This window comes from Panthera onca, chromosome C1 (genome assembly GCF_046562875.1).
Source record: "Panthera onca isolate mPanOnc1 chromosome C1, mPanOnc1 haplotype 2, whole genome shotgun sequence".
NCBI classification, from domain to species: domain Eukaryota; kingdom Metazoa; phylum Chordata; class Mammalia; order Carnivora; family Felidae; genus Panthera; species Panthera onca.
Window position 1 is genome coordinate 132,278,647 of NC_138346.1, and position 25,506 is coordinate 132,304,152.

Here is a 25,506-nt window from a genome sequence, read left to right on the forward strand (position 1 = left end):
TTATAAACCTAAAACTGCTCTAGAAAAATAAAGTATTTAAAATATAATTAAAAATGAACCATAAATCCTCACTATTATCATCTTATTGCCACCATCATACTCACACCTAGTTAGAGGCAATCCTTCTAACTCTAACTTATGAGTTTATTTTAAGGTACATATGCAAACCCAGTATTCTAAATGGTCTCAGAAATAGAAAAATCCAAAAGGTAATACTCCAGTACTATGCTCTAAAAAGTAAACTCTGCAAAACATGTTCAGAAAAATATCTCAATAATGATCAAATGTAGATAATTTCAATTTATCAAACAGATACCAGTTACTGCTAGGATCATATGAATGTATAATCAATAATATCTATCATCCTTGAGGATAGGAATTCAGTCTTGACTTTATTTTCTTCTTACTGTCTGTTATTTGGTTTCTGACTCATTACAGTCTTTGGAAAAACCTTAGCAGAAGTGTTTGTACTTAACCCAAAATAAGATCTGCATATCATAAGTGTCCTAGGCAACGTGCTGTTTAAAAGTTAAAAGATGGCTAATTATTTGAGGATGCTCACATGGTTGAGTCTGAATGTGAAAGTCAGTGCTGCTGCTCCACAAAGCACTGAGACAGTATGAACAATTTTGAAGGATAGAATTGGAGGACCCAGAGCATTTGCAGCCTAAGGCTATGGCACGAAGCAGCCACAACATTACCTTGCCTAGAAACCACCAAACAGTTTAAAGTATTGTTGTGGGAGTATGGGGAAAAAGTGCTTAGAAGTGTTTGATTTTTAATATTTCTGAGTACACAAAAGATAAAAAGTATTGAAATGCAGCATTACCATATCTGAATCAATTTAGTGTCTGTATTACAAAATTTCTTTGGGTTTTTATAAGAGAAACAGTAGTGGAAACATCAAGGGAAAAGAGTATCACTTTTTTTTTACATTAGAACATCCTGAGAGTTTACAACTGAATATGTATTTTTTTTAAATTCAGAAACACATAGATACAGGGACAAAGACTAGCTAGTGCCTTGCTTTCAAATTTAATGGCATATTTAACAAAATCACATCCAGTAAAACAGGATATGAAGCTCCATTCCTCTGAATTGCATGATTATATCTCATTAAACGATGGAGATCAGTTATGCTTTTTTAGTATTTGTGGCTTCAGTCTTTTCAGTGAGTTGCTGGCACCATATAGTCTCTGTCGCCCTGGAAGCTTTCTTAAAATGATTGCAACTTAATAGCCCTCACATTGGAGTTGTTTACTGCCAATATTTGAAATTAACTGTAGTGCCTGTTAGTCCAAGAGAAACACATTTTTTTAAATTAGAGCCTCAGCACTTTTCATTTCTCATGGAGCGCTTACATCAAACATATTCATAAAGAGGTATAGAAGGCACTGAGAGGTTCAAATTGCAGTCAAGTTTTAATAGGATACTATTGCTGTCTCCTTTCTGTAAGTAAGATTTCAACAGTAGCCAACAAGGACAACAACATTAAAACTCAACCCCTCTTTCATTAATATTCAATCTGGTGTGCAGATTGAATCCTCACAGGGCAGAACTTTCTTTTTTTAACTTAGAAAACAATGCTGGCAACTTTCTAGTGTTGAGTGAGAAAAATATACAAGATCTGACAGGCAGAGTTAGATGAAGCTCCTTTTGTTTATTACAGAAAAAAAAAATGATGCAGGTTCAAGAGGCCAGTTTTATTTTCCTAGAGAAAGACATACCAAATATCTCAAGCAGATTTGATACCATTAACTGAATCATTACTATTTGCTAGAAAAGATACAACCTGTTTTACCTACTTTATCTCCATGGGCTCTAATTCATCATTTCAGGGCAGGTTACGTACAATTACCTACATTTTATTTATTTATTTTATTTTATTTTATTTTGTTTTGTTTTTTAAATTTTTAATGTTTATTTTATTTTTGACAGAGAGAGAGAGAGACAGAGTGTGAGCAGGGGAGGGCAGGGAGAGAGGAAGACACAGAATTTGAAGCAGGCTGCAGGCTCTGAGCTGTCAGCACAGAGCCCGACAAGGGGCTCAAACCCACCAAACTGTGAGATCACAACCTGAGCTGAAGTTGGACGCTTAACCCACTGAGCCATCCAGGTTCCCCATACCTCGATTTTAGAGATGAGAAAACTAAGGTGCAGAGAAATGAAATAAATCGTTCAAGGTCAGATACCCAGTTGATGGTGCAGCTGTGACTGGAACTCAAGTCCACCTCACTCTAAAGCCATAAAGCATGTGTTCTCTTTTTATGTCAAACTATTTTATATCAATTTTCTTCTATCAAAATAGCCATGTTTTGATGTATTTGAATTTGGTGTATTTATAGAATTCTAAAGGCATCACCACATATTACCAAAATCAAATTTTAGAACATCTCCATCATCCTAAAAAGAAATCTTGTGCCCACTTAGTATCACTCTTCATCTCTACTCCTCTTCCTAGGTAACCATGTTAGACTTGCCTTTCCTGGTCAGTTCATATAAATAAAATCATGCAATATATATTCTTTCATGTCTGACTTCTTTCACTGAGCATAGTGCTCTAAGAGTTTTTGAAGGTTAATTTACTTTTACTATCTGTGCTTAAATATCTCATAGAGTAATATTCAAAAACTGAGTTCAGAAACATTAAAGTTGCAATCCTTTATGTATGTAGTTTTATCTCTCTAGGGATTTAAAATAATGTGTAGCATTAAAATTTAAAGATAGAGTTTATGCATTTTTTTCTCTAATTACATTCTTATAGTCAGTCATATTTAGCTGTTAAGACACTTGATTGAAGTGTACTAGAGACCAATGAAACCTAGGAAAATGAGAATCAATAGGATAGAATGAGCAGAAATTAGATAAAATAATCCTTATGTTCTTCTTATTACCATAACATATATAAAGTTTCCTTCTAATTATAAAATTATGTATTTCCTTAAAATATTCCTCTTTTGTTATGTAAGCTCTTAAAGTTACAAAACCTAAAAAGGTATCTTTTAACATTAATTTATTTGAAATGTATGTGGGTGGGACTGAAAACAATGAAGGTGGGTGGTATTGAGAAATTGGCATTTATAGCTATGTAGTAAGAAAAAAAGCACAAATGTCAAAGCAATCTTGAAAACAAAGAACAAAGCAGGCTGGTATCACAATCCTTGACTTCAAACTATACTACAAAGATACAGTAATCAAAACAGTATGGTACTGGCACGAAAACAGACACATAAATCAATGGAATAGAATAGAGAACCCAGAAATAAACCCACACATATATGGTCAATTAATCTATGATAAAGGAGGCAAGAATATACAATAGGAAAAAGACAGTCTCTCCAATTAATGGTATTGGGAAAACTGGACAGCTACATGCAAAAGAAATGGACCACTTTTCATACCACATACACAAATAAATTCAAAATGGATTAAAGACCTGAAATGATTAAAATCTTAGAAGAAAACATAGGCAATAAGCTCTTTGACATTGGTCTTAGCAATGTTTTTTTGGACCAATCTCCTCAAGGAAAGGCAAAAAAGATAAACAAATGAAATTATATCACACTAAAAACCTTTTGTACAGTGAGGGAAACCATACACAAAATGAAAGCAACATATTAAATGAAAGAAGATACTTGTGAATCATATATACAATAAAGGGTTAGCATCCAAAATATATAAACAACTTATACAACTTAATATCAAAAAACCCAAATAACCCAATTAAAATATGGGTAGATGAATTCAAAATATATCCCCCCCTAAAAAAAAAAACATACAGGTGTCCAACAGACACATGAAAACATGCCCAACATCACTAATCATCAGAAAAATACAAATTGAAACCGTAATGAGATATGACTACATCTGTCACAATGGCTATTATCAAAAAGATAAGAAATAACAAGTATTGGCCAAGATGCAGAGAAAAGGGAACCCTCATGCACTGTTGATGAGAATGTAAATTGGTGTAGACACTATGGAAAACAGCATGGAGGTTCTTCAAAAAATTACAAATAGAGCTACCATTTGATGCAGCAATTCTGCTTCTGAGTACTTAGCCAAAGAAAATGAAAACACAAATTTAAAGAGGTATATGCAGCTCTATGTTCACTATAGCATTATTTACAACAGACAAGATATGGAAGCAAACCTAGTGTCCATTGATACATGAACAGATAAAGAAAATGTGAGATATATGTAAAAGAAAACAGAAAAAGACAAATAACCTATGATTTAGCATATATGTGGACTCTAAATAGCAAAACAAGTGAACAAACAAAACAAAACTGAAACAGATTCATAGATACAGGGAACTATTGGTTACCAGAGTGGGGAGCAATTGGGGTGAGCAAAATAGATGAAGGGGATTAAGAGGTACAAACTAGTTATACAATAACAAACCAGTTATACAATAAGTAATTCACGGTGATATAATGTATAACATAAGGATTATAGTCAATAATATTATAATAACTTTGTATGGTGACAGATGGTAACTAAACTTTCCATGGGGATCATTTTGTAATGTATCAAAACATCAAATCACTATGATGTACACCTGAAACTAATAGGATATTGTGTGTCAATTATACTTCAATAAAAAAGAAAAAAGGCATAATTGTTTTAGTCAAAAATATTGGTTAATTGTTCTTCATTAAAAATTATGAGTAAAGCATATTGGTTGCTTCTAATTCTCAATTCAGCAAAACTTTAATTAAATGGAGGTTGCAGTTCTGATAACTGCAGCCCCAAAATCATCACTGTTAAATACAAAAAGATGAAGAAAAATACTGACAAAGAAATATAAATATATTCCAAAGGAAAACAAAATACAAAAGACAAAAAAAGAGACATAACCATTTTCAAAATCAAGAAAAAGATATTCACCAGACAAAACAAACAAAAAATTAAGTGGAATGAAGCTTGAGGCCCCAAAGCAAACAGAGGTAGCTAAGAGCTAATGGCTTCATTGTCAAAGAAATAAGAAATGCATATAGGTGATGAAGGTTCACTGCAAGAAACTGGGACAGGACTCCTGTCCAATAACAAGAGGCCGAACGAAGCTGTGACCATAGCCTAGGATTACGGATTCTATAATGCTCCAATTTAGGGAGGGTACAATAACACAGACATGGTCTTAAAACCAGTATTGGTCAGGTGTCCTGGATTTAGGGGGTATCCTGTGGTGTTCAGTAGATTTAACTATAAAATAAATCTTGTAAAGCTTGCTTATTCTGTAGGAAGATGTATCAAATGAGATAAAATATTTTTTGACTTGGACTTCCAGGTATCAAAGGAGTCAGTTAAAACAACATGCCAAAGGGGCGCCTGACTGGCTCAGTCAGTTAGGCGTCCGACTTTGGCTCAGGTCATGATCTCATGGTCCGTGAGCTCGAGCCCTTCGTCGGGCTCTGTGCTGACAGCTCAGAGCCTGGAGTCTGCTTAGGATTCTGTGCCTCCCTCTCTCTCTGACCCTCCCCCGTTCATGCTCTGTCTCTCCCTGTCTCAGAAATAAATAAACATTTTAAAAAATTAAAAAAAAAAAAAACATGCCAAAATGAGAGTTAAGCCTTTACTCACTTCCTGCAATGGTGTAGGCAAGACCCTTAAACCAAAGAACAGGCTCCTCCTATGCCATTTTTCCCCATGGAACTTTGCACTAGTCAAGCGTCAGATGAATCAGCATGGAAGTAGAGGTAAAAGAGTTATCATAGGGGTGCCTGGGTGGCTCAGTCGGTTAAGTGTCAGACTCCAGCTCAGGTCATGATGTCAAGGTCTGTGAGTTCGAGCCCTGCCTTGGGCTCTGTGCTGACAGCTCAGAGCCTGGAGTCTGCTTCAGATTCTGTCTCCGTCTCTCTCTGCCCCTCCCCCACTCACACTCTGTCTCTCTCCCTAGCTCAAAAATAAATAAACATTAAAACAATTAAAAAAAAAAAGAGTTATCAAATACCATGCATACATCCAGATTCCCTTATTATGTTTTGGAACTTTTATGGGATACAATTGACAAATAAAATTGTATGTATTTAACACTTACATGTGAAGATTTGATATACTATGTATTCGTTGTGAAATGATAACCACAAGTAAATTAACACATTTATTAGCTCACACAGTTACCTTTTTGTGTGTGTAAAAATGCTTAAGATCTATTCTCTTGGCAAATTTCAAGTACAAAGTGGAGTATTATTAACTCTCGTAACTATGCTGTACATATTGAGGTTTTGACTAGCATGTACCTATGTCATATTCTGACCTCACCAGAAGTTCTGTTTGCATTAATTATTTAATCATCTCAAAAAGATTTGAGGAGAAACATATGTGGTTTACCTTTTTTTTTTTTTTTTTGCTTTTTTTTTTTTTTGGTAGCAAAACCGAAATTGTGTAGCTGAGACTCAAATCTAGAGCCATCTTCTTCTATTTACATGTTTTTAACAACTATAAAATAGCTTCCTCCTAAGTAGAAACACTCTCAGCTTTTTGTATAACTGCCAAGTTTTTTTTCTCCTTTTTCCAGAATACTGTATTTGCCACTACTACCTGGTAGAAAATAGGAAAAGAACATGCAGAGTTATATGATAAAGGCACTGGATGTCAGAGCAAAGTCACTCCCTGGAGAGATTCATGATGGGCACAAAGCCCAGCAAAACGAAGAAGCTCATTCATTCATTTATGCATCCTTGACTATTTATTAGGTGCACACTAAGCATCATCTTGAGTGTCAGAAAAGTGTGAAGAGTGACTAAGCCATCTTCCAGATGCGCCACAAAATATTTAAAGCACTGCATGTCTGTCTAATTACTTTCTTCTAGTCTTCAGGCCTGCAGGACTATTTTCTGATATAATTAACTTTTAAGGAGAAAATATTATATTTCCAAAATTAGGGAGAAGAGATTATTATGAGATGTGTCAGGTCTAGATAAATAAACACTACGCTTGTGTTTTAGTATAAATAAGGGCCATTAAAAAAGAAAATGGTTTGCTACAAAACACTGAATGTTGCATTCTTTTAAGCAAGGTTTTCTCTGGTTCCTTAAAGCATCTTAAAAGATTGTGGATTCTATTTATGTAAGCTGTTTCATAAGCAAAAAACATATGCACTGTTTGTTAGAATGATGTATGTCTTCTTCCTTGTGTATTTGTAGAGCAAATGTTCACAGTCAACAAATACAGTGTATTATAATTTTTTCTACCCCTAAAAAAGTTAAAGACAAATGCAACTCAAGTTAATGAGTCCCAAACAAAGAATACCCCCAAATAGGCCCTGGAAATGTATGCAGATTTTTAATAGTTCACTTTGAGTGTAAGGAGACTGATATCTAGTTAAAAATCTATGCGAGGTTTCTCAGGCCTGACCACAGACTGATACAAAGGCTTTCCGAACAGGCTTCCCAAGGGGAAGCTGCACATCCCACACCAGATCTGGTGCACAGTCACCCACTCGAGTCTCTTAGAGTCACAATCAAGGACACAGACCCTTCTGTGAATTTGTATATCCACATATTTGCACTCCTCACCCATGCAGTTTCATTCCTATGTCTCTTTATCTGGGTCCTCCAGAGGCCTCTTTGTGAGATGCAGGGAGGGGAGGAAATGTTGAAGATATCGTTCTCTTCTCTGATTCAGTACTCGGTACTTTCCCTCTCCAAGGCCTCTCCTGTCCCTTAGCCCCATCCCAGGATCCATAAAACTACAGGAGTCTTTTGTTCGGAATTCCCTGGTCAGTGAGAGGACCCCTACATCTGTGCTGACCCACCTGACCTTCACCTGTGCACTGGTTCATGTTCATGGGGTGGGGGAGATGGGACAGGGCAAGTAGGTACAATCTCTGGCTTTAGCTTTTGCTTATACTATCAAAGTAATTGATTAAAGGTTTGCTTGTTACTTTCATTTTAGATTTCTTTCTCTGATCAGCCACCTGAACACCTGAGAATTCAGCTCTTTTCAGCTCAGCAAAGCATCTCACAAAGTTATACACATATTCTTCAGAGGTTTTAAAAAGTCATTCTAAAAGTATCACTCTTGTAAGTTTTCTGTTTTCACTGAGCAGATATTTATTTATAGAGCACATCCTGTGGCCTGCACCCTGCTAAGTGCTGGACCACAAAATAGAAGAAGGCTATATCCCTACTTGGGAATTGGAAAAGCCAGTTTTCCCAACTTGGGAAAGTGGAGAAAAGTGGAGAAAAGACCTCACAAAGGAGGATATGCTTATAAACCCTGGCGACAACTTATCCAAGAAAATGTAACAAAGAAGGAAAGTCAGATTAACAGTAAAGGGAATATAGTGCTGTTTCATAATTGTGATTGGGATACTTTTACCCAGAGAATGTTTTGCACATTCATGTTTTGCACAGGAAACCGACGCTGTCATACATGGGTAAAAAAAATCAAATGCAGACTTCTCTTCTGCTCCAATGCAGATCACACAGTCTCCATGGATTTTCTGACCTGTGACTTGAAATGTTTCTATAAAGATATTTATTCCTTCCTTGAATAAAGATGCTCTTCATTGTGATTATTTCAGTGAGGTTGGTCTTACTAAAATGTGTATAACTGGCCTTCACTTTATTTAATGTGAAGACATGTTTAATCAAGACAAGAATACTAGTTAAGATAAAGGATTAGAACTATAGCTGGTGAGGAGAAGAGCTTTATATCTGGATATAAAGCTGGGTGATTGTGGAAAGCTAGCATTGGATGAAGAGGGGCAAGGGAGTCAGCACTTGACCGCTGTTATTTGGAGAAAAGTCAAGGGGCAGCAAGCAAAGCATAGGAAGCATGCATGGAGAGGAGGCAGAAATCAAAGGGAATTCATTACTCTACAATTTTAATAGTCCCCATCTTGTTTGTAGCAAATAATATGGCCTCAAAATGCCAGTTACTACAGGGCTAAATCTAAGAGTTGCAGAGTGCTCACAGGAGTTCAGGTATTCAATGTCAAGTTCGCTCTAGTGGTTACCTACATTTATATGCTACACATGAATATATAAATATTATGTAGGTATGTATTCTTATATTCACGGGGCTGGGAGAGAAGAAACAGGGAAAATAGGCACAACCTCTGGTTTCAGCTTTTGCTTATATTATCACAGTAAGTTGTTAAAGGGAAGTTACACACACACACACACACACACACACCACACACACATAAATATTTAACTATGAGTAGCCATAAGGCTTATAATGAGAGTTACCCCAAAATAGCAATATCATACTGGCACCTTGTTTTCCTTACTTATAAGGAAAACTCTCTAATTGATGAGTCATAACCTGCTAGAATTCTCAGACTCATATGATCCAAGAAAGTTTTCTGGAGTTATGTGTTTGGGTGCTTATGCTGCCAACATTCACAGCTCCCGTTACAGCTGGTATATCCCAGCTCTCCCAGACACCCTGTCAAAATAATGAGATGGTGAAAATGCAAAGTGTGCATCTCAGTGTTCAAGACCCAAATCTGGCACTTGAGCTTCTTTGTGCAGGTGTCACAGAGAAGCTGTGTCCAAGGAATGATTTTTGATTTGACAGAAGTCTTCCACCTGCTTACCCATCACCACTTCAAAAGTACAAGACCACTCTGATGGTATATTTGAAAGTTCTAGGCCAAAGAATACAAGTTGGGTGTACCTGAATGTAGACCGTAAGTAAATGCCCATAATTTACAGAATGGAAAAATGCAATTTAAATAACAATAAGATATAGAGGAAAATTTTCAGCCATTAATGTACATTTTGGGAGGTATTATAAATCATAACACCACATGCCAGAATTTTACTGTCTCAGATTCTTACTCCTAAGAAATACATTTCCATATAATCCAAAAATATTTTGGAACTATTTTTAGAAGCATTCTATTTCTCTCATGATTTTCTTCCAATGAATTATTTCCCTCTCTCACATCTTTACAGCCCATAGAAGTGCTTACGTACAAGATCTTCTTCAGTAAGTCTTTTACAATTGATTTAGGTCTTCCAAAATTTGTCAAAAATCTATCTATTCTTGGTCTATGTCTCCTCACTATACTTTCAAAACTGTCTCTTTCAAAAACTTGGTTGTATTCCTAGCACTTTGATTGCTTTCTTGATAGTTACGCCTTGTCGTGGCCAACATTTAAAAAAAAAATTTCACATTCTTTAGCTTTGTCTTGATATTTAATGATATTGCAGGCACATCTCAGTCTTTCAAAAATAATATTTATTTTGCCCTTCTGCCTTTCCTCTACATGATGTGGATTCTCCTGTCCTTTAGGTTGATTCCCTGCATTTATTATTAGGAAAGGATTGGGTCCTTATTACCAGTCCAACTCTGATCACTGAAATGAGCCAGTTTATGGTGCAGCCACTCTGGAAAACAGTGTGGAGGTTCCTCAAAAAATTAAAAATAGACCTACCCTATGACCCAGCAGTAGTACTGCTAGGAATTTACCCAAGGGATACAGGAGTACTGATGCACAGGGGCACTTATACCCCAATGTTTATAGCAGCACTCTCAACAATAGCCAAATTATGGAAAGAGCCTAAATGTCCATCAACTGATGAATGGATAAAGAAATTGTGGTTTATATACACAATGGAGTACTACGTGGCAATGAGAAAGAATGAAATATGGCCCTGTGTAGCAACATGGATGGAACTGGAGAGTGTTATGCTAAATGAAATAAGCCATACAGAGAAAGATAGATACAATATGGTTTCACTCTTATGTGGATCCTGAGACACTTAACAGAAACCCATGGGGGAGGGGAAGGAAAAAAAAAAAAAAAGAGAGAGAGAGGTTAGGGTGGGAGAGAGCCAAAGCATAAGAGACTCTTAAAAACTGAGAACAAACTGAGGGTTGATGGGGGATGGGAAGGAGGGGAGGGTGGGTGATGGGTATTGAGGAGGGCACCTTTTGGGATGAGCACTGGGTGTTGTATGGAAACCAATTTGACAATAAATTTCATATATTAAAAAAAAGAAAAAGAAAAAAATAAATATTAAATGTAAAAAAATAAAACAAAATTTAAAAAGAAAAAGAAATGAGCCAGTTTATCTGGTTTTATTTTTAGTAAAACATATCCAATCATGCGCCATTTGTGCTCTTTCCACATCTTTCCAGATGATCTTATCATTCATTTGTTCCAAGTGCTAGAACATGTTTCTGCCTCCCTATTATTTCCATGTCTTGGTACTCTGGCTCACCAGCTACATTTCAAGCCATGCCGTTTGGGTTATCAACCTTGGTATTCTTGGATTGTTTATTTTCTGAAGTTTTGGCTCACACCCAGATCCAGACAAGTCATTCTTCTTCTATAGATTTGGCTTTAGAGATCAAGAATGTGAGACATTTTTGAACACTGAAGGACTATCCTAAATGAAGACCACAAAATCTGTATGCCTACTTTAGTGTTTAATATGAGTAAACTTAAAGAAGTTCCACAGTATTTCTAAGAAGTCAGCTGCAGCACAAATTGTTTTGCTTTTGTTGCTTTCAAAATTTTCTGTCTCTGTCTTTCAACAGTTTGGGCTGTCCAGCTGTGGATGTCTTATGTCATCCTCTATGGTGTCTGTTGATTTTCTTAGATGTGTACATTAATGTTTTCTTCAAATTTAGAAAGTTTTCCATCATCATTTCTTCAAATATTTCTGTGCCCTTCTCTTTCTCCTCTTCCAGTCTATCCACTATGGGTGTGTTGCCATGCTTCCTGGTGTCCCATAGTTTCTGAGAAACTATTCAGCTTAATTATTTCCCTGTTCTTCAGATTGCATAACTGCTTCTTGTCTGTCCTCAAGTTTACATTATTCCTTTGCCAGCTGAAATCTGCTGTTGATCCCCTACAGTGATTTTTTTTTTAATTTAAGGTATTGAACTTTTCAACTTTAGAATTTTCATTTGGTTCTTTTTAACATAATTTTTGTCCCTTGCTGATATCATTAATTTCTTGAGTCACTGTCAACAAACTTTCCTTTAAATCTTAAACACGGTTTTCTTTGAATATATTTATAGGATTTTGTATTACACTAGTACTATATTATTTGTACTTTGAACATATTTATAATAGATGCTTTGGTTTCCTGCTAAGCCTAACATCTGGGCTTCCTCTGAACAGTTTTTCAAAAACAAACACAGATTTAGCTTAAAAAAAAAAAGAAGTGATTTTTAGCTAAAAAAAAAAAAAAAAAAGAAGTGATTTTAGAGATAACTAAATAAGCATAAAGTCATCTATCCTAAGAACTGAGATACAGGAATAGTGTGTTCGTAGGGAAAAAAACTTTTTTTTAACCATTTTAGGGATTTTTTTTCTCAGCACATTTTTATGTATTCACTTTCCTTTTGTGTACCATTGAAAGAATCAGAAGAAATAGAAAATCTTTAATCTCCTCTCCACAAAACTGTTACTGTGACGCCTTCTACTTTTTTGCCATTCTGTGCTGTGAATCATGCTATGATTAAATATACAGATTTGTATATATCCACAGTTTCTAGATACCTTATTTTGGATCAGGCAAACATATAATTGAAAATAAGAAACAAACTAAAAAATATAAAATGTGTAATGTGTAGATATACGAATGCTTTATATATTATAAATAATTAAGAATAAGCCATGTGTTTTGTTTTCTTCTCTGGAACTTACCTTATTGTACACCTCCTCCATAACAACTCAGGATGTCAGCTCTTCAAATGTGCTTCATTATGTACCGATGAGCATCATTACATTCCGTCTTCAGGTCCACTGCCTGCCTTCAGGTACAAAAGATACAGCCTGTCCTCAAAATCATTTTGTCCAAGGCCAAAATTTTTGTTTGTGCCTCAGTTCATCTATTTTTTATGGTAAGTCCTCTCCCATGAATTTCTTCATCAATTAATTTCTGAAAAGCTGGTCTTAGAATTTTTTTCTGAACTCTGAATCCAAGTGGTGGATATCTCCTTTTCAAATTAAAACTCCCCATCACATAGGTCTTATTATATTTTCATATATAAATTTCTTTAACCTCAATTTCTAGGTTGGTACTATAATCGAATAATACCTGAATTTAAAATGGTGAGCACTTTTAAAGCATCCTTTATAAATATCTTAAGAATGTAAATTGAGCTACAGGTATAGACAGGATAACAGAAGTTTATAAACAATGTGAATTTATTCACTGGCTATAATGAGCACTTAATACATTTGATTATTTTAAATTTAAAAAGCAATTTTGGTCACCATTAACATTTTGTATGTTTCTTTCCAAGAATTGTTTTCCTTAATGCATATGTATGTGTGTATATATGTATATGCATATTATATGTATATTTATGCTTATATAAATACATTTCTATTTATGTAATTGAGAATAAGAAGATATATATAGTTTTGTATCTTTGCATTTTCATCTGATTTGTGCCTTCAATATTTTACTCATCATTAAATATTAACCAAAACTTGATTTCTACTTAATATGTAACAATTCATATACGCAGCACATTAGTCAAACATTTCCACATTGTTCACTATTAGTTTTATTTTTCCTTTGGAATTTTTTTTTCGCATAAATATCACTCTGATGAACCTTTAAAACAAACTTTAGCTTGTATCCCTGATTATTTCTAGCATTACTTCCAGGGAAAAGTCTTGATTCGGTAGTTAAGGCTAAATAAAGGTTTCTGATGCATAATTCAAATGTGGTCAGGTAATATTTCGTACTCCCAAAAAATATTATGCAGAGACTCGTCCTTCTCCTAGTTTTCCAAAGTGTTTGGTTTTTACATAATAAAAAAACAAGAACAATAAAACAGCTCTACATACTGTTTACTTGGATTAATAGTTTTTTCAAATCAACTCTGTATTCTCCGCAAAAAAGCATGAGCCCAAGAGGTGAAGAAATTAAAGCTCAGATTATTAGTATTGCTTTCCAAAAAAGCATTTAAAATTCTCTGCTATTTGTGTTTATATTAGGAAACATCCTTTTTAAATGTCAGTGAGCATGCTTTCCAAATGCATTTCCTTAAGCTTCCCTATTAATATTTCTCATCTTATTTTAATAAAACATATCTAATCAAGATGTTTTATATTTAATCTAAATATTGTGTATAAATCAAAATATATTAATCATGTGCATGCAATCAAAACACTAGAAATTGTAGAGCTACATAACTTGATTTATTGAGATATGTCAGCCACCAAAAGTAGCAAGTAATGAGGTGAGTACAAATAATTTATGCTGGGTAAATTCTAATCATATTTCTTAAAAATTATTGTGTAGGTAAATGAACATGCACAACTATGATGAACTAATCTCTCTGAATGGAACAGTCTCAGAGGTATTTAAGATACTGATATTTTTATCTAAAAAATATTTATAGTCCTTCTTTAAGAAAACCTATTTTAAATATTGTCTCATTTCCAAAGGGAAAAAACAAGGAAATCATCAAGTGAGATTATTTCCATTATCATTTTATTTTGCTGATAAAATGGCAAGAGACATATTAAGCTTAACAAATACCATAAAATAAGATATGCTTTTTGACTATATAGAGATTTTTTTAGGTCTTACCTTTTATTCTTGGGTAGCAATGGGGCTTCATTTTGGGGGACCAATTTCTAACTCCAGAGTTGTATACATATATTTCTAACCACAGAGTAATATAGTGTATATGTGCATATATATTACACACTATGGACACTTAATATAATATGTAATATATCTATACTGCATATATTTTATGACACACATATATATATATATCTTATGAAACTTAAAGTGGTAAAAAAAAAAAAGGAAATGTTGATTGAAGGCAAATTATCTTGCATTTTTATAATAGCATCTAATTTAAAATCCTTACTTTGGGTGGTGCCTGCGTGGCTCAGTCTGTTAAGTGTCCAACTTTGTCTCAGGTCACGAACTCATGGTTTGTAAGTTCGAGCCCCACATTGGGCTTTCTGCTGTCAACATGGAGCCCCCTTTGAATCTTCTGTCCTCCTGTCCCTTTGCTCCTCTCCCACTGGTTCTCTCTCTCTCTCTCTCCCTCAAAATAAATAAATAAATTAAAAAAAATAAAGAAATAAAATCCTTACTTTGGGGCCTAAATCAATATTTTGAGTTTTAATTGACATTAAATAATATATTCTTCAGCATGGTAATATGAGCAGATTCAAATTTAATATTGTATTTCCTAGAAAGCACATATTATTCACTCTTATGAGTATGTCTGTGAAAAATAAGAAAAGTTGTGTGATTATTTAGAAATGAAACCAAAATGAATGTGACTCATATCAAAGCATGCCAATAAATTTTTTACTTTTTTAAATTCATGGTTCCCATGTGAGGTGATTAAGGTAGAATTCAAAAGACATATGTTCTATTTTTTTAACTTGTAAAATATTATCTGACTTAAAAGATGGCGTAAAAGTAATAAGAATATTTGTAAACATTTATAAAATGATTTCAGCTAATGTTATTGTGCCTCTATGTATTAAAGGAGAGTGTATGTAATGAAGCTGTGATATGTATCTTTTTATATTTTTGGTTTTCAAGGTGAATATAAGGCACATAGGAGAAAGACTGATGTGGTAAATGTGCATTATTTTAAGGATCATAAATTTCATTATCCTCATTTTCTGCCTCTTCTCAATCACACATATCTTTTCTGCCATTATGATTAATTTTGCAGAAACACACAAGATTGACAGTGAATTAACCACAGTTGGAGGCTTTTCAGTTACACAAAGAAGAAACCAGACAGTACTTAAACACTCCAACAATACATCAGACAGACAAAAAAGCCAAAGCTTATATTAACTACTTTGGTATCAAGTTGATGAAGTAAAAAAAAATAATCATTAATTGGTTGAATTTTTCAATTATTTGTTAATTATCTTTCCTTTTGCTTACTTTGTAATATTTTTAAAGGAATAATTTTATAATATGGCTGTGTAATCAAATAACATGCATCTTTTGAGTGTTCATAATGACAATATTAATGTTACAACAGTAAATAAATGTAAAAGCATGTCAGGTTTTGTGTAGCAATTCCTAGTTTTAGACTTTTCACACATTGTATACAAGTCACAGTTCTCCAAAATGCTGTGAAATTAGGTAAAAATTAACTTATGAAAAATATATAAGACATAAAGATGTTTACTTAATTTAGGTAGAGTGAACCTAATAGACATAATGGAAAACTCAGAAAATCTCAGAGACATGACAATGGACACTGCCTTTCATGAGGAAATACTTCTTTCTAAAATTGTTGTTTCCTTACCAGTTACCAGATTACATATACTTTATATGAGATAAACAGGAGGAAAGAAAGAACAATGAAATATACGAGGCTTTTATAATTGTATGTTAAACTGAGTGATAGTAATCACAAACAATTTTAGAGAAGTGGGAAATTTTTATGGATTGAAGTCAGTGGCGACATCTTTGTGGAGCAGAGAGGCATTTGATTTTGTAGAACATATGGTGATTTGCATAAGTAAAGATCAGGGAAGTACTGTATCAGTAAATGTAGAAAATAATTAATGGGTACATGAGGAAGTTAGTGAAGGAACTAGTTTGGGACATATGAGCTGTGGAGTAGAGAAAATATAGATCAATAGGCACATAATGGGATTAAAGGTGTACTCATGAAGTAATACATCTGCAGATAAAAAGTACCTTTATATTATGTGTAACTGATTTGATCTTCAAGGACAACTTCAAGGCAGTGGGAATATGTAATTTTACTCTAGTGCCTTAAATACATTTATTTTAAAGGTTGGTCAAAGCAATGTTTATTCTCTTGAGTTCTATCTCTCTCTGCTCCTCTCCAAGGTGATGTGGAATATTGACTTCTCTGTGCTATTAACAGCAGAAGAGAAAGAGTACCTGAAAACCTCACAGTCTTTGTTGCCTGATCTCTGCTGTGGAGTCACTGGTCTGATCTACTCTGTGAACTGGTAACCACTAAGATATAAATGGTCTTGATCACAAGCCCTTTCCAGGGGTTTTCTGCTGAATCTGTGAATATTGAAATCTGTGGACTTGTAACTTTACACAGGACTAATGCAATCCATGGCTGATTGGGTCTTGCTTTAGTTGTCACATGTTCTAGGCATTAGCCAGCTCTTTCCCATGTTGTAGGCAGTCACTGCTTCCGGTCTCCTAGCCTAGGCTCCTTCATATGATCCTTGTTTTAGCTGGCCTCATGCACTTTTGGTGGTTTTAATTTCTGCTATTTTCTGTATTATTAATTGGAAGCATTTGGGAAACTTTGGGTCTTATTCATGCCAAAGAATTTGATGGTGATTCCTAAAAATGATTTAGTAGTTGCCTTCACTCTACATAATGATTCTATACTGTCAAATTAACTTTGAGATAACTATAAAGAACCTATCCCAGGTCACCATTAAGAATGAAATGTTATTTCTTCATAGAGTCAAATTACACTGAGGCAAAATTTTCATGTTCTCTATATTCCCTTCATTTCACCTAAAACTTTCCTTCAACCAAAAGCAAGAGAATGGAGAGACAAAACACATCAATCTGTCTTTACTAGTTCTCTCTCTGTTTTTCCCCCCACAGTTCCTTTGGTGAGAATGGGCACAATAGCTCCCTCCCAGTTCCCGTATTCTGAGGAACTTTCTTGTATTAATTTCATGTTAGGTCATCAAAGTTTACCCTAATAGATTAATCACAATTAGTGATTAAATTCATCTTTCAGGTAAAAACTTTAAAGATCATGTATTGCTTCATAGTTCTATTTATAAAGTTAGTGCTGTGTTAATTACTTTTTATTACTTCTTTTTATTTCCCCTTTAACAATTCTACTGGCTTCTCTACCTCCCTCCATTTCTCTCTCCCTGATTCGAAAGCAGACAGACATCTTTAATTAATGGCAAAAATATGTACACAAAATATGGAAGATAAAAACACAATGATATATTTAAAATATTATTCAAGTTGCAAGATATTACTGTTAGGGTAAACTAGGTAGAAGATATGCAAGATCTCTTATTCCCTACAATTGTATGTGTATCTACAATGATCTTAAAATAAACCATCTCAGGACACCTGGGTGGCTCAGTCAGTTAAGCATCTGACTTCAACTCAGGTCATGATTTCAGTTTGTGAGTTGGAGCCCCACATCAGGCTCACAGCTGTCAGAACAAAGCCTGCTTTGGATCCTCTGTCTCCCTCTTTCTCTGCCCCTCCTCCACTTCCTCTTTATATATAGATATATGTACACACCCAATAAGATGGTTCCTGGGAAAACAAAACAAACAAAAAAAAACAACAAAGAGCAACAAATATTGGTGAGGATGTGTAGAAATTGAAACCCCTGTGCACTGTTGGTAGGATGTACAATGGTACAACCACTGTGGAAAACAGTATGGTAGTTCCTCAAGAATTAAAATAGAATAGCCATATGATTCAGCATTTCCACCTTAGGGTATGTACCCAATAGAATTGAAAGTGGGATCTCAAAGAGATATATGTATACTCGTGTTTATAGGACCATTATTCACAAAAGCTAAAATGTGGAAGCAACCCACGTGTCCATTGGTGGATGCTTCTATAAGAGAATGCTATATATATACATACATATTACATATATATATATATATATATATATATACACACACACACACATATATATGAAATATGTATGTATATATACACATAATACATATATATGTACACATATACATATATGTGTGTATATACATACATGTATATATGTATGGAATATTATTCCACAATGGAATATTATTCAGCTTTGAAAATGAAGAATGTTCTGCAATATGTTACAACATGGATGAAACCTGAGGACATAATGCTAAGGGAAATAAGCCAGTCACAAAAAGGCAAACACTATATGATTCCACTATATGAGGTACTTAAGAGTAGTCAGAATCATAGAGACAGAAAATATAAGGGTCATTTCCAGAGACTAGGGAGAGGAGAAATAGGGAGTTATTGTTTAATGGTACAGAGTTATTGGTACAGTTATTGTTAAACGGTACCTTTTATAAGGTAAAAATACTATGGAAATGGATGGTGGTGTTGGTAGCACAACACTGTGAATGCATAGTACCATTGAACTGTACACTTAAAAATGGTCAAGACGGTGGTGGAAGGCGCACCTGGGTGGTTCAGTTGGTTAAGCGCTGACTCTTGATTTAGGCTCAGGTTATGATCCCACAGTTCATGGGTTCATGGGTTTGAGCCCGCAATGGGCTCTGTGTTGACAGCGCAGAGGCTGCTTGGGATTCTCTGTCTCCCTCTCTCCGTCTCTCCCTTGCTCTCTCTCGTGTGCTCTCTCTCTTTCAAAATAAACATTTTTTAAAATGGTCAAGATGGTACATTTTAGGTGATGTGTGTGTTTACAACAAAAAAAGTTTGTCTGGAATATCTTTTACACAAAGCAACATGAATAAACCTCGCAAACTTACTGCTTAGTAAATTAAGCAAGCCAGCAACACATAAAGATTCCAATTATATAATGATCAAAGTAGGCAATGTAAACTATTGTATTTAAAAATTGCTGTGTCTGTTGTAAAACAATAAAGAAATGTAAGGAAAAATGATTATAAATATTGTAAGTGAGATCACTTCTTGGGTACAAAGAAGATAGTTAGGAAGAAGAATGAGATCACCTTCATGGATGCTGGCAATGTCAGTTTTGTTTTATTTTTTTTATCTGATCGGTACTTCCATTGGTGATTGCTTTATAATTTACTGCTCAGCTGTATGGACATTTCAATTTTCTTCGACTTTTCTGTATGTGTGTTTGTCCTGGGTGATCTCTTGGAAGTTCACCATCACTTTACGCTCTTCCAGAATTTATCAATGAGAAGTAATCTAACAAGATTTGTACACGAGGAAGAAAGAGGTGTCTCAGGCAGATACCGATATTAAGTTCACAGTTGGTTATCTGGATAACTGTTCACTTTTGTGGCCCAAACCACAAAATTTGTGAAGACTTCCCAAAGACCCTTGTAAATTGCAGCAACTTTTTAGAGAGTTATTAAGAGTCACCTGTCTTCATACCACTAGCTGAAATTGTTGGTAAGTGACTCCTCTCACCTTTGCTATTTTTGTAATATATAGTCTTCTGCATGCTTGAAGAAACCTTGACTGATCTATATCTGTGTCTGTATCTGTACTGTCCATAGCTACATATATCAGGGTATTTATAAATTATATTTCATATTAAAGTATATGGAAATATTTGTAGCATGTTTTCTTTTTGAAAATCTTGACAATTACTGGGAGAGTGAAAAAGAATAATTCATAGCCATGTGATCTTCTATATGGGCTTTCTTGTTATATTTTAATTATTTTTATGTATGTATAAATGTACATATGTATATATTTTTACTTAATTGTTTTAGCATTAACTGGACAGACTGAATCTGAAATTCACTGATGCTTACTGCATTTAAAATGCCTCTTTATATCTTTAAAAGACAAGGATAGCATGAATAACTGTGACCATGAAAATGTTAAAGCATAGATTCCTGAGATGGTTCTTCCAGGGAAGATATTTAATAGTGTGACACAAAAGGCACCATTACACTCATGTTTCTTGCAAGGGAAAATCTATTTTTAACCAAGACCTAATTGAGATGTATAGGATGGAAAGTAATCACTCCACTGTTTCATCATCAGAAAAACTATGGAAGAACACAGAAGTGAGGTAACATGCAGAGGCAGCTACTGAAAGCAGGGTGGAGCTCAGGGGGTGTTGTGGGTGTGTCATTCTCACTGAAGAAGCACAGAGGCGGACATTCTCATCACTGCATCTGAAGCAGAGGAAACCTCTAAGAAGAGCTAAAGAAAATTATACAAAGAAATTAACAATGGCTATATTTTAAAAGCTTTATCTTTGAATTCAGAATAGGAGGATGTGACTAAAGTGAACTAATAAAAAAGACATGACACAATAAGGGAACCATTTTAATTTTAAAAATGCAGAAAAAAGTCTAGAAACAAGTTTAACAGACACCAAAAAATGAGAGTAGAAAAAGACAATAAACTTACTTTTGGCACCACTGTTTAAGTATTTAATTATGTTGAGAATAAATTATAAAATATAAGAAACTCAGTACATATGATATTAATGTGTTATATAGCATTAAGCTTAAGATGGGGGGAAAATTGTATATAATTCTCTTATATGTATGCAATAAATCTCAAGTCTTCCTCTACTTTCTATACGAAAGAGAACTTTCATTATATTGCTACAGATCTCTGGGTCCCTAACCCAGAACATTCATCTGATATAGACCAAAGTTTTAAAATACTGTCTCCAAGTTTGAGATATGATTGAAAAATCATCAGGTTACATTTTGAATACCAGAGGTGTATTTTATAGGACTTTCCAAAGTATGTGTCATCAGAGTAGGTGCTAAAAGGCTCAGCTTACCAAAAATAAATTCCATTTATCTAACTGTGTTAAATTTTTGCTGCTATAATTATTCTTTATACTTAATTCTATGTATTCATAGGGGAACCTATTTAAAAAGCAACTGTATTATTTTGGAAGAAGAAATTGTAAGCCATTAATATCCATTAACATATTTTTCCAGACTATTTTTTTATATTAATGAACTTTAGAAACACTAAGGGACCTGAGGAAATAGATGTCAGGTAGGTATGTACTTATGGGGGTTATTGCAAAAAAGGCAAAATTATATCCACCCACCATACAGAGCAGTGCTTGAAAGTCTTGAATAGCTATGGAGCAAAATGGCAAAACAGATGTCATGGAAGAGATGAACTGAAAAAAGATAAAAGGAAAGAAGAAACAAACACTTGACTAATTTCCCAATTTTTCCTAGGGCTAATTCTTACCTATCACTGTTTTTGGGTACCTCATTCCTTGAGTATTAGTATACAGAGTTATGTGGAATCTGAAAAAAAAATCACCAACAAAATCATAGAGACAGAGCTCATATTTGTGGTTGCCAGAGGTGGGGACAGGGGGATGGGAGAGCTGGTTGAAAGTGGTGAATAGGTACAAACTTCCAGTTATAAGATAAATTAATTCTGTGTATGTAATACAGTAAAACATAATGACTATAGTTAACAATACTATGTTGTATGTTTGAAAGTTGCTAAGACAGTAGATCTTGAAATTCTTGTCACAAGAAAAAAAAACCGTTAACTATGTTAGGTAATCATTTAGCACTCTATACCTATATCAAATCATTATGTCATACACCTTAAATTTACACAACATTATATGTCAATTATATTTCAGTAGAGTGGAAAAAAGTAAGATATGTAACACTATCATGTTTTTTAACACCTAACTATCTTAATTCATTTTGATCACCTTTCTACATATGGTGAACACCTGTTACATATTGTCACTTCAAAAAATATAAAGTAGTTCAAAACTTGTTACTTTAAAAAACAAAGATATATAGTCTGGTCCTATGAAAAACTCATTAGAAAGAACACGTACTGTAACTTTTTAAAAGTTATTTCTTATGTGAGACTATGTAGTTTAAACAGATTCATTTTGGAAGTCTTTGTTATATTATTAGTGACAAGGGCTGTTATGCAAAAGAATTGAAGGAATTGAAACAACAAAAGTCAAACCTTTCACTCAGTGTTTGGTATGCAAGCCAAGTATATAGGGCAAGGTTATATAGATGTCCTTTCTGACTTCTGAAAACTATTTCAAAAGTTTCTCTCTTTCTGATATGTGAAGATTTGAGAATTTGCTGTCCTGGTGCTTTTGACACTAAACTAAGTCAACATTACAGGGAAGTGAACACATCTTTCATCATTGGTTAAGATTAGCTTAAACTGAATCTACAGGGTATCTGTTATAAATACATAACAGGTCATGGCTGAAAAGAGAATAACTTAACCCATTTTACTCACTTTAGGCTGCCCAACTATAATTAATAAAGATATGTTTGCAAGATTTTGGAACAAATATTAGAAAACCAAAACATCTGACTGAGAGTTAAAGCTGTTTAATAAATGAAAATCCACAATGGGAGCTAAAATAAAAATTGAACTTGGAAAAAATAATATTTAATCTCAGTAGATATTTTCAATTTTATAAAATGAATTAATCAAGCTAATGTCCTTTCTAATGTGTTGGGATTAAATTTACTGTTTTCTTATAATCCTAAGAACAAGATCCTTACTGCTTTCATTAATTTCTAGAATAAATACACTTAAAAGTTTATATGTTGCCATATGATACATATGGCAACACTTATAAAAAGAAGAAAATTATCAAATAATAAAGTTGTACATGAAAAAATATGTATAACAAAAAAAATCTCAAAATATCTTACTCATTTGAGGTTAAGAAGATGAAATGATATAAAAGAAAAAAGGGTTTACATTTTGAGTGTCAGAAACAGTAATCATTTTTAAAATTTCTACTTTAGCAATACAGGCATTTGCTTGAGAGCCTTATAACTTGTACTTAAAAATTCTAATCCCATTTAATTTTTATTATAAATCCCCTTGAATTATACCCAAGCTAGTACCTCTGTCAGGCTCCCTTCTTAAATTTCTCACTTGAGGAAACAAGAAAAATAACAACAGAACCCAGTGGTATATACTTTTGGGAAAAACTTGAGTTTTTCTTTCTTTTGAAATGTATTTTTCACACGTTTTACAAAGCCTTGTGAAGTGGCTGTCATTTGAACTGTGTTTCTTTATCCTTTGGTATTGGTGCCTGAAGAAAGAGCTTCAAAAATAAAATGATAAAAAATAAAAGATTCTCCCAAAGATTTGATATCTTTAAATACTCCCAATTCTCTTATGGCTACAAATTGTAGTTCCAATATGCAGTTGCTGTCTTCTACTCTCACAATTGTCTTTAGGTATTGAGATACTGAATGTAAATGCAAAGTTTCCTATTGTGTTCTTAAACCTTTTTTTTCATAGTTTCTACAGACTGCGCCATCCTTTTGCTGCATGATGTAGTAGCTAGCAACATTTTAGAGTTTGTAATTAAATATTAAAATTATATATAATTAATGTATAATGTATAATAATATTAATATAATTAAATATTAAAATTATATATATTATATATACATACATAATGTATATACATATATAATACATATACATTAAAGTTTTTTGTTTGTTTTTTTTTTTTTTTGAGATCAACAGTGAGTAGGGGAGGGGCAGAAAGAGCAGGAGGGAGAGAATCCCAAACAGGGTTAGCACTGTCAGTGTGGGACATGGGGCTCAAACCCACGAACCGTGAGATCACGACCTGAGCCAAAATCACGAGTCAGACGCCCAACTGACTGAGCCACCCAGGCGCCCCTAAAATGATATTTTTTTAATGAAAAGAGACATGTTCCATCATCAGCAGTGCTTATAAAGAACTTGTTATATTTAAATGAGGGAATAATGGTTAATATATTGAAATATTTTGCTTATCTTCAACCTCAAATTGATAAATTTATCATAGGTAATAGATCACTTGAGAAATACATATTTTAAACATATTATGACATTTAAAACATGTTTGACCAACTCTAGTACCTTAGGAAACAGGTAGGTAAAAACTGGGTGCAGAAATTATTCATAATGGTAGCATGGTATTTAAGTGTGGCAGCATCACTGGGGGTCGGGCATTAGCAGTGAGAGTCTAGTGCCAAGTGGGAATCAAATGTCTCATATGAGCAGTTGCAATGACTAGTTTCTGACTCTGGATACCAATCCCTTTCTCTTTGGGAGTTGCTGTGGTTGGTGCTTGTTATTTATTTATTGACTTCGATGAACTTAATTTAGTGAAGTCTATTTTTCCCCACAGTGTGAAACCTTTGATGCCAATCCTCACAGAGGACAGTCTTATCACACTAACCATGGAATGCCAGTGTTTTTAGCAGAGTGTTGTCTCTTTCCTTGATCTTTCTGTTATGTTGTCTACTTCTGTTGGTATCACATCCAACTGTTAAGACTCCGCTAATTGCCAGCTGAGCACTCTACTGTTTTTGACATAATTTGGACTCAGGTTAAAATAGGTGCCTTTGCATGTGTATTTCGAGGTCAATTTTTCTTCTGACCACAGGGGGCGTCTTTTTAGCTGTCTCTTTTCCTAGTTCTCTTTTGGTACACTAGTAGCTTATGATTAATTTATTGCTGTCATGAAACTAGCAGCTTTATCTTCATGGCTTATCGTCAAAATCTATACCTTTTCCCCCCCTTTCTTTATAACATCCTTATGCTTGAACTTTTCCAAACTATGTCCCAAAAATACAGTTCCCTGGAGGAGAGTTCTGGTGTTCTCTGTTCTTCTAGCTTGCCTCTTTCTCTGAGCAAAAAAATCTCTGAGTTTCTGTTCTGGAGCTGAGGGTAGGGACAGTGGCTTACTTCTCTTGGAATGACTGGGTGTTATACAGAGGTGGTTAAGCCTGGTCTTCTCCTCCTGCATCTCTCAAGGTGGAACCTGTACACTGTAAGTGAGCTGGGGTGAGGGAAATTGGGGCCAAAGTATTTGCCCCTGCCACACCTGGGTAAGACGCTCACCCTACAAATTGGGGTAGGGTGGGACAAAGTG